Here is a 12450-nt window from a genome sequence, read left to right on the forward strand (position 1 = left end):
TTGTTTTGTTTTGTTTTTTTGTTTTCTGGGTTTTTTTAAATTTTGAGACAGGGTCTCACTCTGTTGCCCATGCTGGAGTGCAGTGGAACGATCACAGCTCACTGTAGCTTCAACCTCCCAGGCTCAAGTGATCCTCCCACCTCAGCCTCCTGGGTAGCTGAGATTACAGGTGCCTGCCACCACACTGGGCTAATGGGTTTTTTTCATCTTTGTATAGACAGGGTTTCGCCATGTTGCCTTGGCTGGTCTGGAACTCCTGGGCTCAAGCAATCCCCCCTCCCTCTGCCTCCCAAAGTGCTAGGATCACAGGCATGTGCCACCACACCCAGCCTGCCTTCTGTTCTTGAGTAGCTGTGAGATAAAACTGTTCGCTAAGAAATAAAGGAGAGAACTCTTTACTGAAGTTTTTGAAATGAAAAATCACCTAGCTTACCAAAGTAGGAGTATAAAGCAGAACTGGAGTGAGTGGGGCTGGTAGGAAGTCCCTGAAACACAGAGGACAGCCATGGGGGAGTAGGACACAGCAGTGGTTCTCGACCTGGGTTGCACATTGGATCACCTGAAGCCGACTGGGGCCTGGGCTGGGCAACAGGATTTGTAAAACTTTCCCAGGTGTTTCCATGCGCTACCCGGGTGGAAAACTACTCTGCAGAGGTATCTTGGCAGAGGGAAGGTTGAGTACCACAAATTAGAATAGACGTATAAAGACATGTCTGGCCAAAGAAATCTCAAACACGTAGGCAGCAATGCCTTAGAGACACGGACTCATGACAAGGGCATGGGTGCCTTTTCAATAATTATACTGTAGCCTGTGGTTAAGGCTATGATAAAAGGAAGCCAAGGAAGTCCAGTGAAAGCAAAGATAAATCCTTTCAACACAAGGTGGAATGATCAGTACTTAGAGAAAATAATCAAAGGGTACTTTTAAAATTATATTCTTAAAAACTCTTTCATCTTAAAAGAGTTTTAGATTTACAGCAAAATTGGGGAGCTACAGTTTGCACATATTCCTTTCCCAGTTTCCTGTTATTAACGTATCACTGTGGTCCATTTGCTACACTCCATGAACCCACACTGATGCATTCATGTTAACTAAAGTCCATACTTTATTCAGATTTCCTTAGTTTATAGTTAATGTCTATTTTCTGTTCCAGGGTTCTCTCCAGAATGCCACGTTACATTTAGTCATTGTGTCTCCTTAGGCTCTTCATGGCTATGACATCTTCTCCGACCCTTCTTGGTTTTGATGGCCTTGATGGTTTTGAGAAGTGCTAGGTATTTTGTAGGCCGTCCCTCAGTCGGGACATGCCTGATCTTTCCCCTCATGGTTGTATGTGGTTGTGAATTTTGGGGAGGAAGACCACAGAGGTGAAGTGCCATTTTCATTGCATCATATCAAGGCTACGCACTACCAACACGACTTATCACTGTTGACATTGACCTTGATCTCCTGGCCGAAGGGATGTTTGTCAGGTTTCTCTACTGTGAAATGACTCTTTTTTTCCCCTTTCCAAACTTTGGAAGGAAATTACATGCATAGCGTCCACTTAAGAAGTGAGGAATTAAGTTCCTTGTTCTTGAGGGAGGAGTATTTGCATCAATTAAAGAATGATACATAGTTGTGTTTGTAGCCACCAACCAAATGCACAGAACCTTTTCCCAATCCAGCCAGGCCCTGTGGTTGAGGTTGGGCTCTGCAATATTATTAATCCTCTAACAACTAGAACCTGACCACCTCTGCCTCAGACGCGCTGCTGCGGGTCCCATTGTTTCCGTCACCTTCCTTCTGCAGCCCCAGCATTCCTACAACAGGGCATGGTGGAGAATCTGGGATTCAGAACCCAAAAATGAAAACACCATAGAAAATGGTGGGAGGCACCATGTCATGGATTGAATTATGTTCTTACCAAAATGTATATGTTGACGTTTTGGACTCCCAGTACCTCCGAATGTGATCTTATTTGGAAGGAGGGTTGTTGAAGACGGAATTAGTTAAGATGAGGTCATACTAGAGTAGGATGGGACCTCATTCCGATATCACTGGTGTCCTCATAAAAAGGGGAAATTCAGGCATACAGACACACACATAGGGAGAATGCCGTGGGAACATGAACACAGAGCTCAGCATGATGCATCTACAAGCTAAAGAATGCTGAAGAGGACTAGCAAACCACCGAAGCAGGGAGGAGGCGGGGACAGACCTTCCCTGGAGTCTTCAGAGGGAGCATGGTCTGGGCCACCTGGATTTTGGACTCTGGCCTCCAGAGCTGTGAGAGAATAAATTTCTCTTGTCTTTATTTGGCCTTAATAATAATATAGCCATAGGAAACTAATACTGACTCCAAAGACCTTCCTCCCCATTACAAAGGGATATAAAACTTCTTTTTTTTTTTTGAGTTACAGTCTTGTTCTTTCACCCAGGCTGGAGTACGGTGGCACAATCTCAGCTCACTGTAACCTCCACCTCCTGGGTTCAAGCGATTCTCGTGCCTCAGCCTGCCAAGTAGCTGAGATTATAGGTGCACTCCACCACACCTGGCTTTTTTTTTTTTTTTTTTTAGTAGAGACAGGCTGGTCTTGAACTCCTGACATCAAGTGATCTGCCCACCTTGGCCTCCCAAAGTGCTGGGATTACAGGTGTGAAGCACTGTGCACAGCCTCAAAGGGATATAAAACCTTGTTAAAAGCCCATTTAGTTGATTCCAGGGCCAAGGTAAATTCTGTGAACACTTGTCCATTACCTTATTCAATGGATGTCTACTGAGAGCTGTGCTGTGCTCAGAACACATGAGAACCCTGATGAGCTGTAGAACCTTAAAGGCCCAGCCATTAGGTTGGGGACAGAGACATTGCAGAGACAGCGTGGCATTTTATTTTATTTCCTGTAGCTCTTACATTTCAGATTCTGTATCTAATAAGTGTGGTTAGTGTATTTCTCACTTACATAGGATCAACTAGAAGGATCTTTTAGATCAGTGTTGCTGGAAAACAGCCCCTGAGACAGATTTGTGTGAGGGAGTGAGTGCACACTGAGGAGTCAATGTTCTTAGGAACAAGACCTGTAGGAAAGCAAGGGAAGGAGAATTGGGCAGAAATCAAACTGTGATGTAGCTGCAATAAAGATCTCAGCCCATCCTATGCAGAGCTGTGGAGGAGGGATGACCCTTGAGCGACGTCTTACTTGAGGCAAGGGGACTGGGCCTTTATACTCCTGCATTGGCCAATCATTAAATGGAGAAAGTGCCCAGCAAAGGACATAACTTCGGGCCAGGCAGCCTGCTTCAGGCAAAGCTTAAGGAGAGACTTGCCATGAGCTCTCAGCAGCCAACACTCCCAGCAACTGGAAAAGTAAGTGCTTCAGTCCTGAGCAGAATTCTGGATAATGCACCACAGCATTCATGTCAAAGGACATCCTTTTCTGGATGCAAAAATAAACATTTATTGGCCAATAGTTATTAAGCACCTAGTGTAATTAGCAGACTAAAGGTAACTAAATCAGCTCCCTAAAATGTCTTGCTGGAAGGCCATAAACACAGAGGTAGGCGATGCTTAGGTTGGAAAAATCAGAATGGGGAATGTCAGTTAACCCTAAGAAAGGTGGCACAGAATCAAATAGACCAGGAACAAACACTGGGTGCATTAACTCCTAGATTTCACAGAAGCAAGTTGATGTGCTCTGTCTTTTGTCAGGGAAACTGGCCCTGAGCACAGTTGTGAAATAGACATTGTAGGGCAAGCGGCTATTTCTTTTGGCACCCAGCCAAGCACCTGATCCTTTGTAAACTATGCTGTGCTGCTCAGTGAGCCTGGGTTCCTCCTGAAGGTAACAGCCCCAGAGCTTTAGCAGAACTGTGGTTGGCTTGCAGGAGCTTCTCCCACATGGAATGAACCACGGGCCTGAAAAGTTACCCACACAGTGATGCTGGTGGCTCCTGCCTCTAACTTACAGCCCTCAAGGAAGACAGTGAGATAGTGCCTGTTTTCTAATTCCATGGAAACCCATATCCCCTACACCAGGGCCAGCTTCTCCTTCCTGTCTGTAGGAGTTTCCTAGAACTGCCGTAGCAAATTACCCCAAACCAGATGGCTTCAAATAACAGCAATGTACTCTGTCACAATACTGGAGGTCAGAAGTCCAAAATCAAGGTGACGGGGGGCCATGCTCTCTTCAAAGGCTCTAGGGGAGAATCTTTTCCATGCCTTTCTCTTAGCTGCTGGCATTGATGGCAGTCCTTGGCATTCCTCGGCTTGTGAACGTGCCACTCCGATGCCTGAGTTCATTGTCACAGGGCGTTCTCCCTGTCTCCATATCTCTTCTCCTCTTCTAAAGACAATGATTATGTTAAGTAGGACCCACCCTACTTCAGTATGATCTCGTCTTAACTTGGTGATATCTGCAAAGATCCTATTTCCAAATATGGTCACATTCATAAGTACTAGGGATTAGGACTTCAACATATCTTTTGGGGGGAACACTTTAACTCATACATTATCTAAGACTATGCTGCCTACTCTAATTCACTAACAGGTACTAGTAGAAATCTTGACAATTTCTTCAGAGCTTCTCAGCGTAATGTCTTCATTTTTATACTTTAGCAAAAAATCAAAATCCTGTGGCTCAACTTCTGAGATCTGTTGTATAAATAGGCATTGGGAATAATTTTACTGCAGGTAATAGGACCAAGATGAGCCAAGGTGAAACAAAAAGAAAGGTATTGTGAGATATCTGGGGTCTCAGTGGAGTCTCTCTGATAAAAGGTATCAGCTTCACCTATTCTTGGGCAAATTCCATTTATTAATTTTACTGGTTGAACAGATTATATCACTAATTAGACCAAGATTTGACCTTGATTCAGAACTACCATTCCTAGACTACAAGCCTAACCCTCACTGGCCTTGTCACAAAGAGAAAACTGCTCAAAGAGGCCAGTGCAAAACCCATTCTGGCCACTGAATCAACGAAGCCAAGGATCTTCTGATGAGATTGGGTCACAGAAGGCTCCATATTGATGAAGGATTTCATCCTATCCTCAGCAGTCTAACTTTAACACTGTCACATTTTTATGTTTTTAAATAGAAATGATGATGAGCAACTCCAGCCAACCATGCCTTAATAGGAACCACTGTGAAACTGACACTAGAGGTTGATGAGGGGTGCTGTAGATTTCAGAAAAAATGAAAACGTGAAACAGAGCAGGGACTCCCCTCTTAGGGACCTGTGCCCACCCCCCAAGCATGGAAATGAAGGAAAATCTTGAGTTTCTTTCAGTGAAATTCTAGGTACCTAGCTAGCCCAGAGAAGTAAATAAGCAACTTGATAAGCAAGAAGGTAATTGTAGCCCAAAACGATAGCCACGGAAGCTAGAATCGTGGGATGTTTGGTTCCACTATAGAAACTGAAGATAATATCTTAACACATGTTTCCAGAGTTGCTTTTCAGAAACCTGACCCCGACCAAAGGGATCTGCCCACCACAGACCTCAGATAAGGGGGACCTAGGGACTGAACTCCGAGCCCCATTCTTTTTTCTAAATTTCTTCCTGAGGGACCTGAAGAAAGTCACACTCACGGGCTGGAGTCAACGTTCTTTTCTGCTGACCCCAAATTTTTAAACAAAGTTTTTGCAAATCAGAAAATCCTTGAATCTACCTATGACTTGTAGCCACCCCCAAAAATATCCCACCCCTTTAGGCCGAAACCAAGGAGTAAGCTCCATGTATTGATTTATAATTGTGCCTGTAACTTCTGCTTTCCTGAAATGTGACCCTAACCTACAAGCCGTCAAGCAGGTCAGGATTTAAGCATTAGCTGCATGGTCCTCCTTGCTTGGTGCCCAATAAATAAACATCTTTCTTTCTCCTTCTGCAAAACTTGGTGTGGATATCTGGTCTTACTGCACCGGGCAAACAGACCCTAATTTAGTTCCACAAAAAAAAATGGACTCGCATTTATATTTTGTAGATGAAAGACTGAGGAAGAGAAAATAATCAGTTGTTTTTAAATTTGATTTCACATGTAATTTCAGACCTGCTTAACTACTGCCTGAAAAGTATTCAAAGAGATGAAAGTACAGAAGAATTCTAGCCTAAAGCCCAACAGTAACCATGGAAGGTCCAGGAACCAACTCATCAGCCCTGTCAGAGCCCATCAAAGATGAGATGTCTTCCAATTGTGGCGAGGTTCATGATTGTCTTGAAAACCAAAACACAGCAGAAACAAAGACCACAGAGAGAAGTATGGCAGCTGAGCAAACTGTGAACGGTTCCTGTTCAGAAATCTCCTGCAGGTTAACCAGAGTTGGAGCATAATTCTGTCTCTCATAAAGTGGAACTGCTTCAGACCTTTCCGAGGAGCAGTGGAGTGTGATGCCCAGATCAAAAATCCCAGTTCTAAAACTGCCCAGACCTTGGGCAAAGAAATTACTTAATATCTCAGAACCTAGTTCTCTCATCTATAAGATGAAATTATTAATATCACAATATGTATTCTCATAGGATTGCTGTAAGAATTAAATGGGGGTACAATATGCTAAATGTTTGCTATTATGTATATACCACATGCTAGATATGCAATTTGCTGTTTCCGCCATGTACAAGACAAAGCACCTCTGAATTAGAAATGTTTGTATCTGTTGCATCTTTAATCCAGCTCATAGACATGTCTACCACCTGGAAACACAGTTGCCTTGTCCAGTACAGTTAACTCGAGCACTGTGGATCTGAGATTGTTGCATGGCATTAGGTTAAATCTAGAAGTAAATGGAGGCTCATCATCAATGGGTGTTGGAATTCTCATATTCCTCAGGTTAAGAATAAAAATGTAACACAGCTCCAAAAGACTTAACCTCATTCCAGATATGAATGCATGCCACGTGACAAGGTCAGAGCAATATGGTTTCACATAGGTAAATGTAAATACCAATTAAAACAAGTAAAGAAAGAGGAGAAAATACCCTTTGTTCTTATTGTTTTCCCTTTTGTGTTTTAGTTCCAAATATTTTGAGGGTCTTCTGACTCTGGTGACTTAGGGTAGAAGGGACAACTCAGAGAGCTCCAAGAGGATATAGAAGAGCCTTGTCGCCTCGTGAGGCATTGGCTACCAAAATACTTAATAACTAACTCCGTGCTTCTAGGAGGAAATTTGGAATTATGTCTGAAGAAAGCAGCAGAGGAGATCTGCATTAAATAGGAGGCTGGCACTGAAATTTGGGGACTCTCCTTTAGTTTTCAAGATTTAGAATTACCCAATCAGGCTTCCCTTCTCACCTTACTAAAAAGACTCATTTCACAGCCTGATTTTGAAAATTCTTTCACATTTAATCATCTAGGAGTCAGGACCTCTAGAGGAGATCAGAACATTTGCAGGACGTTAATGACCATTTCCTGTTCATTTTTTGATTCTGCAATGAAGGCTTTTGTTTCCGTAACTTTTCCTGCCATTGGCAGCCCTTACACACACAGACACACACACACACACACACACACACACACAGTCTCTCTCTCTCTCTAAGGGGTTAAAGTCAGCCTCTACTCTTTGTTGAGGGAAAGAATACGGGGAGGGAGAGAGAGAGAGAGAGAGAGAGAGAGAGAGAGAGAGAGATTAGCTGCATAGTCCTCCTTGCTTGGTGCCCAATAAACAAACGCCTTTCTTTCTCCTGCTGCAAAACTTGGTGTGGATATCTTGTCTTACTGCACTGGGCAAACAGACCCTAGTTTCATTCTAAAACAAAAGGACTCACATTTATATTTTGTGGATGAAAGACTGAGGGGGAGAGAGAGAGAGACTGACTGACTGACTTTAACCTCCCCTCAACTCTAAAATGTTTACTTGGAGCAGTTGTTCTCAATCTTGGCTACACCTTAGAATCACTTGGTGTTTCCAAATCAGCTTTTAAAAATCCTTTTTTCCAGGGCACATTCCAAACCAATTAAATCAGAGTCCCTAGGTGTGAGACCCAGGCATGGTTGTTTTTTAAAGCTCACAGATCACTCCAATGTGCAGGCAAGGTTGAGGTCCTAGTAAACTATAGCACAGGGAACAGCCAGCCTGTCTGGGCTTAGAGATTGTCGATGGCCAGTCCTGGGAGCACAGGAGTCTTTTTGGTTCTCCAGAACTCCTGTTATGGGGCCAGAACATCTTGGGTGGGCACCATAGTGAATATATTAGTCCCCTTGGACTGCCATAATAAATACCAGACTGGGTCACAACAGAAATGTACTTCCTCAGAATTCTGTAAGCTGGAAGTTTAAGATCAAGGTACCAGCGTGATGAGTTTCTGATGTGGGGCTCTTTTCCTGGTTTACAGATGGATACCTTCTTACCTTGTCTGGCATCTCATCTTATAGGTTTTCTTATGGGACCTATCAGATCAGGGTCCCACTCTTATGACCTCATTTAAGCTTAAATCCTTCCTTAGAGGTCCCAAGTTTAAAGACAGCCACACTGGGAGTTAGGATTTCAATATGTGAATCTGGAAGACGCAAACATTCAGTCCCTAACAGTAGCCACAGCCCTAATAGAATCTCTGGCCAATCAAGTTTATGTAGGTGGCATATGTTCCTGCTACCCATAGTGTGGCTCGTGACCAGCAGCAATTGTGTCCTCTGCGAGCTTGATAGAAATGCAGAATGTTGGGCCCCAACCCAGCCGGACCCACTGTGCCAGAATCTGCATTTTCACATGATCCCCATATGATTGGTTTGTGCATTAATGTGTGAGAAACACTGCAATGGACTTTCTTCAGTCCTAGCACCTCTTCTGATTCTCAGAAACTTTAGTAAATTAGTCTGCTGAAACCTGTTTCCTGGATCTCAAAGAAGGGCCCAAGCTTTCTCAGCTTTGTGGGCAATGGAAAATAAATCTCCTGGCTGGCCAGGCACAGTGGCTCGCGCCTGGAATCCCAGCAATTTGGGAGGCTGAGACAGGAGAATCACTTGAGCCCAGGAGTTCAAGGCCAGCAGCATGGGCAACATAACGAGACCCCATCTCTACAAAAAATAAAAAATTAGCTGGGCATGGCGTGCACCCAGGTACTTGGGAGTCCCGGGTACTCAGGAGGCTGAGATGAGAGGATCACTTGAGCTCTGGAGTAAGCCTTGATCGCACCACTGCACTCAGCCTGAGTGACAGAGCAAGACCTTGTCTCAAACAAACAATCAAACAAAATCCCTCTTAGCTGTTGTATTTGAGGATTCAAGCTGAAAAGTCTGGAGTGACTCTATTGCTGTCCACTCAATGCTCATCTTCCTTTTGCAGACTACCACCCTCCTCCCCTTTCCTTTATCCTCCGAGGATTTCTTCTATGAAAAACAATCAAAATTAATGTTGAGCTAGTTGCAGCAAGAACTCCTGATAAATCTTACCTAAAATTTCAGTCCACTCCCACTGGTTGAGCAAGAGGCTGGTACTTCAGGGGCTCCTTCCTTTCAGGACCCAAGAGGGGCATGAAAAGGGCAGAGGGGAGATGAGTGTGTATTCACAGACCCACCGGGTCCAAGGACGACACTGCAGAGACAGGGGCAGTCACTGGGTCCTGGGTTGGGTGAGGCTTTTAAAAGAAAATGCGTGTGAGCAGTAGGATAATGGAGCTAAGGAGTCCTCCACACCTGTCTCGTCACAACCATTGTCCTGATACAGGTGCCAAGCAGATTAAATCTCTTTAGTAATTCAGTGTTTGTCAGTCATGAAAGCTTGGAGAGGACTGGACAGTTAACACTAATGTCATTTTGGGGAAATCCAGGAAGACCCACTCGCACACCAAAAGTCATCCATCTAATGTGGATATCCCAAATCCTACTATTACAGAGTCTTCTCTCCTTCCCTTGAAATTTAAAAGCGTGGAGAAGGGTGAATCCCTTAAGGTGAATAAAAATTTTCAGCTGTTTCCTCTGTGACAGGAAAAAGGGATGAGAGCATCTTGGATTTCTTTCTTTTTTCTTTTTTTTTTTTTGACGGAATCTCACTCTGTCACCTCAACTCACTGCAACCTCCGCCTCCTGGGTTCAAGTGAGTCTCCTGCCTCTCCTCCGAGTAGCTGGGATTACAGACACATGCCACCATGCACAGCTAATTTTTTTGCATTTTTAGTAGAGACGGGGTTTCACCATGTTGGCCAGGCTGATCTTGAACTCCTGACCTCAAGGTAATCTGCTTGCCTCGGCCTCTCAAAGTGCTGGGATTACAGGTGTAAGCCACTATGCCCAGCCCCTACAGTACCTGGTATTCCCAGGTGTTCTCCCATCCAAGTACTAACCAGGCCCAACCCTACTTAGCTTCTGAGATCAGACGAGATCGGGTGTGTTCAGGGTGGTATGGTCGTAGACAGATTTCTTGAAACAAGGTCTGGGTGGGAGGCAGGGAGACACCAAGATCCCAAAGACAAAATTCACCTGCCATAGAATGTTGCCTATGACTACATCAGGATCTGCACTTGGGTTCTCAAGGAGGCCACCTCCCAGAGAGTAGGTACCTGCATCTTATGAGGACTCCATTCCAGCCTTGGTTTGCTCCAGACTACTCACACTTTTTAGAGGTTTTGGTCAATTCTGCTCTTTACCTCCATACTCCCTACAGACTGCTCCAAGCCACCACCAGGAGATGCAGTGTTTGTGAAGTTAAACTACTGGGTAGGTCCCGTCTAACCAGGGCATATTATAAACTGTACACACACATGTGTTTGCATACACTTACACAGTTTTGTCCAAATTATTATTATTTTTATTGCATAAAGGGCAGTCTCAAAGGGAAAAAATGATCACAGAAGGGTATGTCTGCCCTGTTACATGGCCTTGGTGGTGCGGTGCCCCATTGTTGAGAAAGAAAGGGAATTCCTACATTAGACTTCCTTTTGACTCTAAAGCAAGAGAAGTGTGAACATATAAGCCTTGAGACAGTGAGCCCACACCTTCTCAGATTTTATCACAGACAAAAAAAAAGGAAACAATGCATTTCATTCAGAACAACAATGGATCTGATCCAATAGCTTGAGAAGGGGACATTTCAGAGGAGCAGAGGCTCATGGGACCCACCAAGGACGCAGAGGACACTTTAGCTCTCATCAGAGTCACAGGGAGCAAGACGGGTGTAGCCCACTGCTGCGTGCATACAGCACAACGCTAGTGAGTAACGGAGAAAAAGCAGGATTACCCTGTCTATTCACTTTCTATTTTCTCTACCAAGGGAAATAAACTTCAAAGTAGAAAGGATAAGATGAGCATTATTAAGAAAAAATAGGTCACACGATAGTAGGAGGATTTCAGCCTTAAAGACTTCAAATTGTCAGCTTTGTGGGGCCTTTTAGCTCAGCTGGAACTACATTTCCCAGAATCCCCTGCCCTGCATGGTTCCAGGCAAGGGCACTGCAAAGAGACATTTGCACCACAGTTGGAAGCAGAAAGGGAAGCAGGAGCCACGTTCTTTCCCCCGCCCCCAAAGGTGGGAGCAGGATCACCAGGGCAGCTGAGGCATGTCACTGATCTGCTGGCTCATGCTGTGGGCCTGCAGAAGCAGCCAGATGGTCCACTCCTCCAGCTCTCAGACCCAGTCAGGGCATGGTTAGGTCCATGAGCCAAAGGGGCCAGACATGGAGACAGTGCGAGGCAGAAGGGGGCTCTAGTCTGTCCTCACTTCCCTGCTCTGCATCTGCCTTGCCACCCTGCCCTGCTGCCCTGCAGAATTCAGACTCAAACACCAGATGCAAGACAAGGGTCCACAAGTGCCTGAAGTCAAATCCCTAGAATGAATTCTTGATTCCACCTAGTATTTTTGTTTCAGTTTGAACCCCAATGGATATAGATTATAACCCAAGGAACTGGAGAAGTTGCAATTGTAATGATGAACTTCTTTTGATTTTATTTCAGAAGTCAGCTCAGCATAGAAGAGATGAGCATGTGTACTACTTTCCAAAAGAGGAAGTGGATTCAGAAAACTACCTATTTTGATGGGTCAGTAAGAAAACAACAAAAACAACAACTCTGTAAACTATTTAGAGGTTTATTCTGAGCAAATATGAGTGACCATGGCACGGAGAACAGTATCAACAGGTTGTGAGAAAGTATGCCTGAGGTGGTCAGGTTACAGTTTGGTTTTTATGTTTTAGGGATACAGAAATTGTAAGTAATATCATAAATCAATGCATTAAATGTGTACATTGGTTCAACCTAAAGAGGTGGGATGTTTTGAAGGTGAAGTGAGGCTGACAGGTCATAAGCAGATTCAAAGATTTTCTGATTGGCGCTTGGTTAAGGGTTAAGCTTTGTAAAGCCTTGAAGTTAGTAGAAAGAATGCTTGAGTTCCAAGGGGAGTTGTGGAGACTAAGGTTCTTGTTATGTAGGTGAAGCCTCCAGGTAACTGCTTTCAGAGAGAAAGGTGGTAAATGTCTCCTTTTAGACCCTTAAAGAGGTCAGATTCTTAATCTCCTCTAGATCTGGGAAAGGCTGGACCGTAGTAAGC

The 12450-nt window shown here is 44.3% G+C and overlaps 1 pseudogene; it reads right to left on the minus strand.

The window, feature by feature from the left end:
- Positions 1-10203: 10203 nt before the first annotated feature.
- On the minus strand, positions 10204-10322 carry LOC114677764 (5S ribosomal RNA; annotated as a pseudogene).
- Positions 10323-12450: the final 2128 nt, after the last annotated feature.

The sequence above is a fragment of the Macaca mulatta genome, chromosome 4 (assembly GCF_049350105.2).
Source record: "Macaca mulatta isolate MMU2019108-1 chromosome 4, T2T-MMU8v2.0, whole genome shotgun sequence".
In the NCBI taxonomy this organism is placed as follows: Eukaryota; Metazoa; Chordata; class Mammalia; order Primates; family Cercopithecidae; genus Macaca; species Macaca mulatta.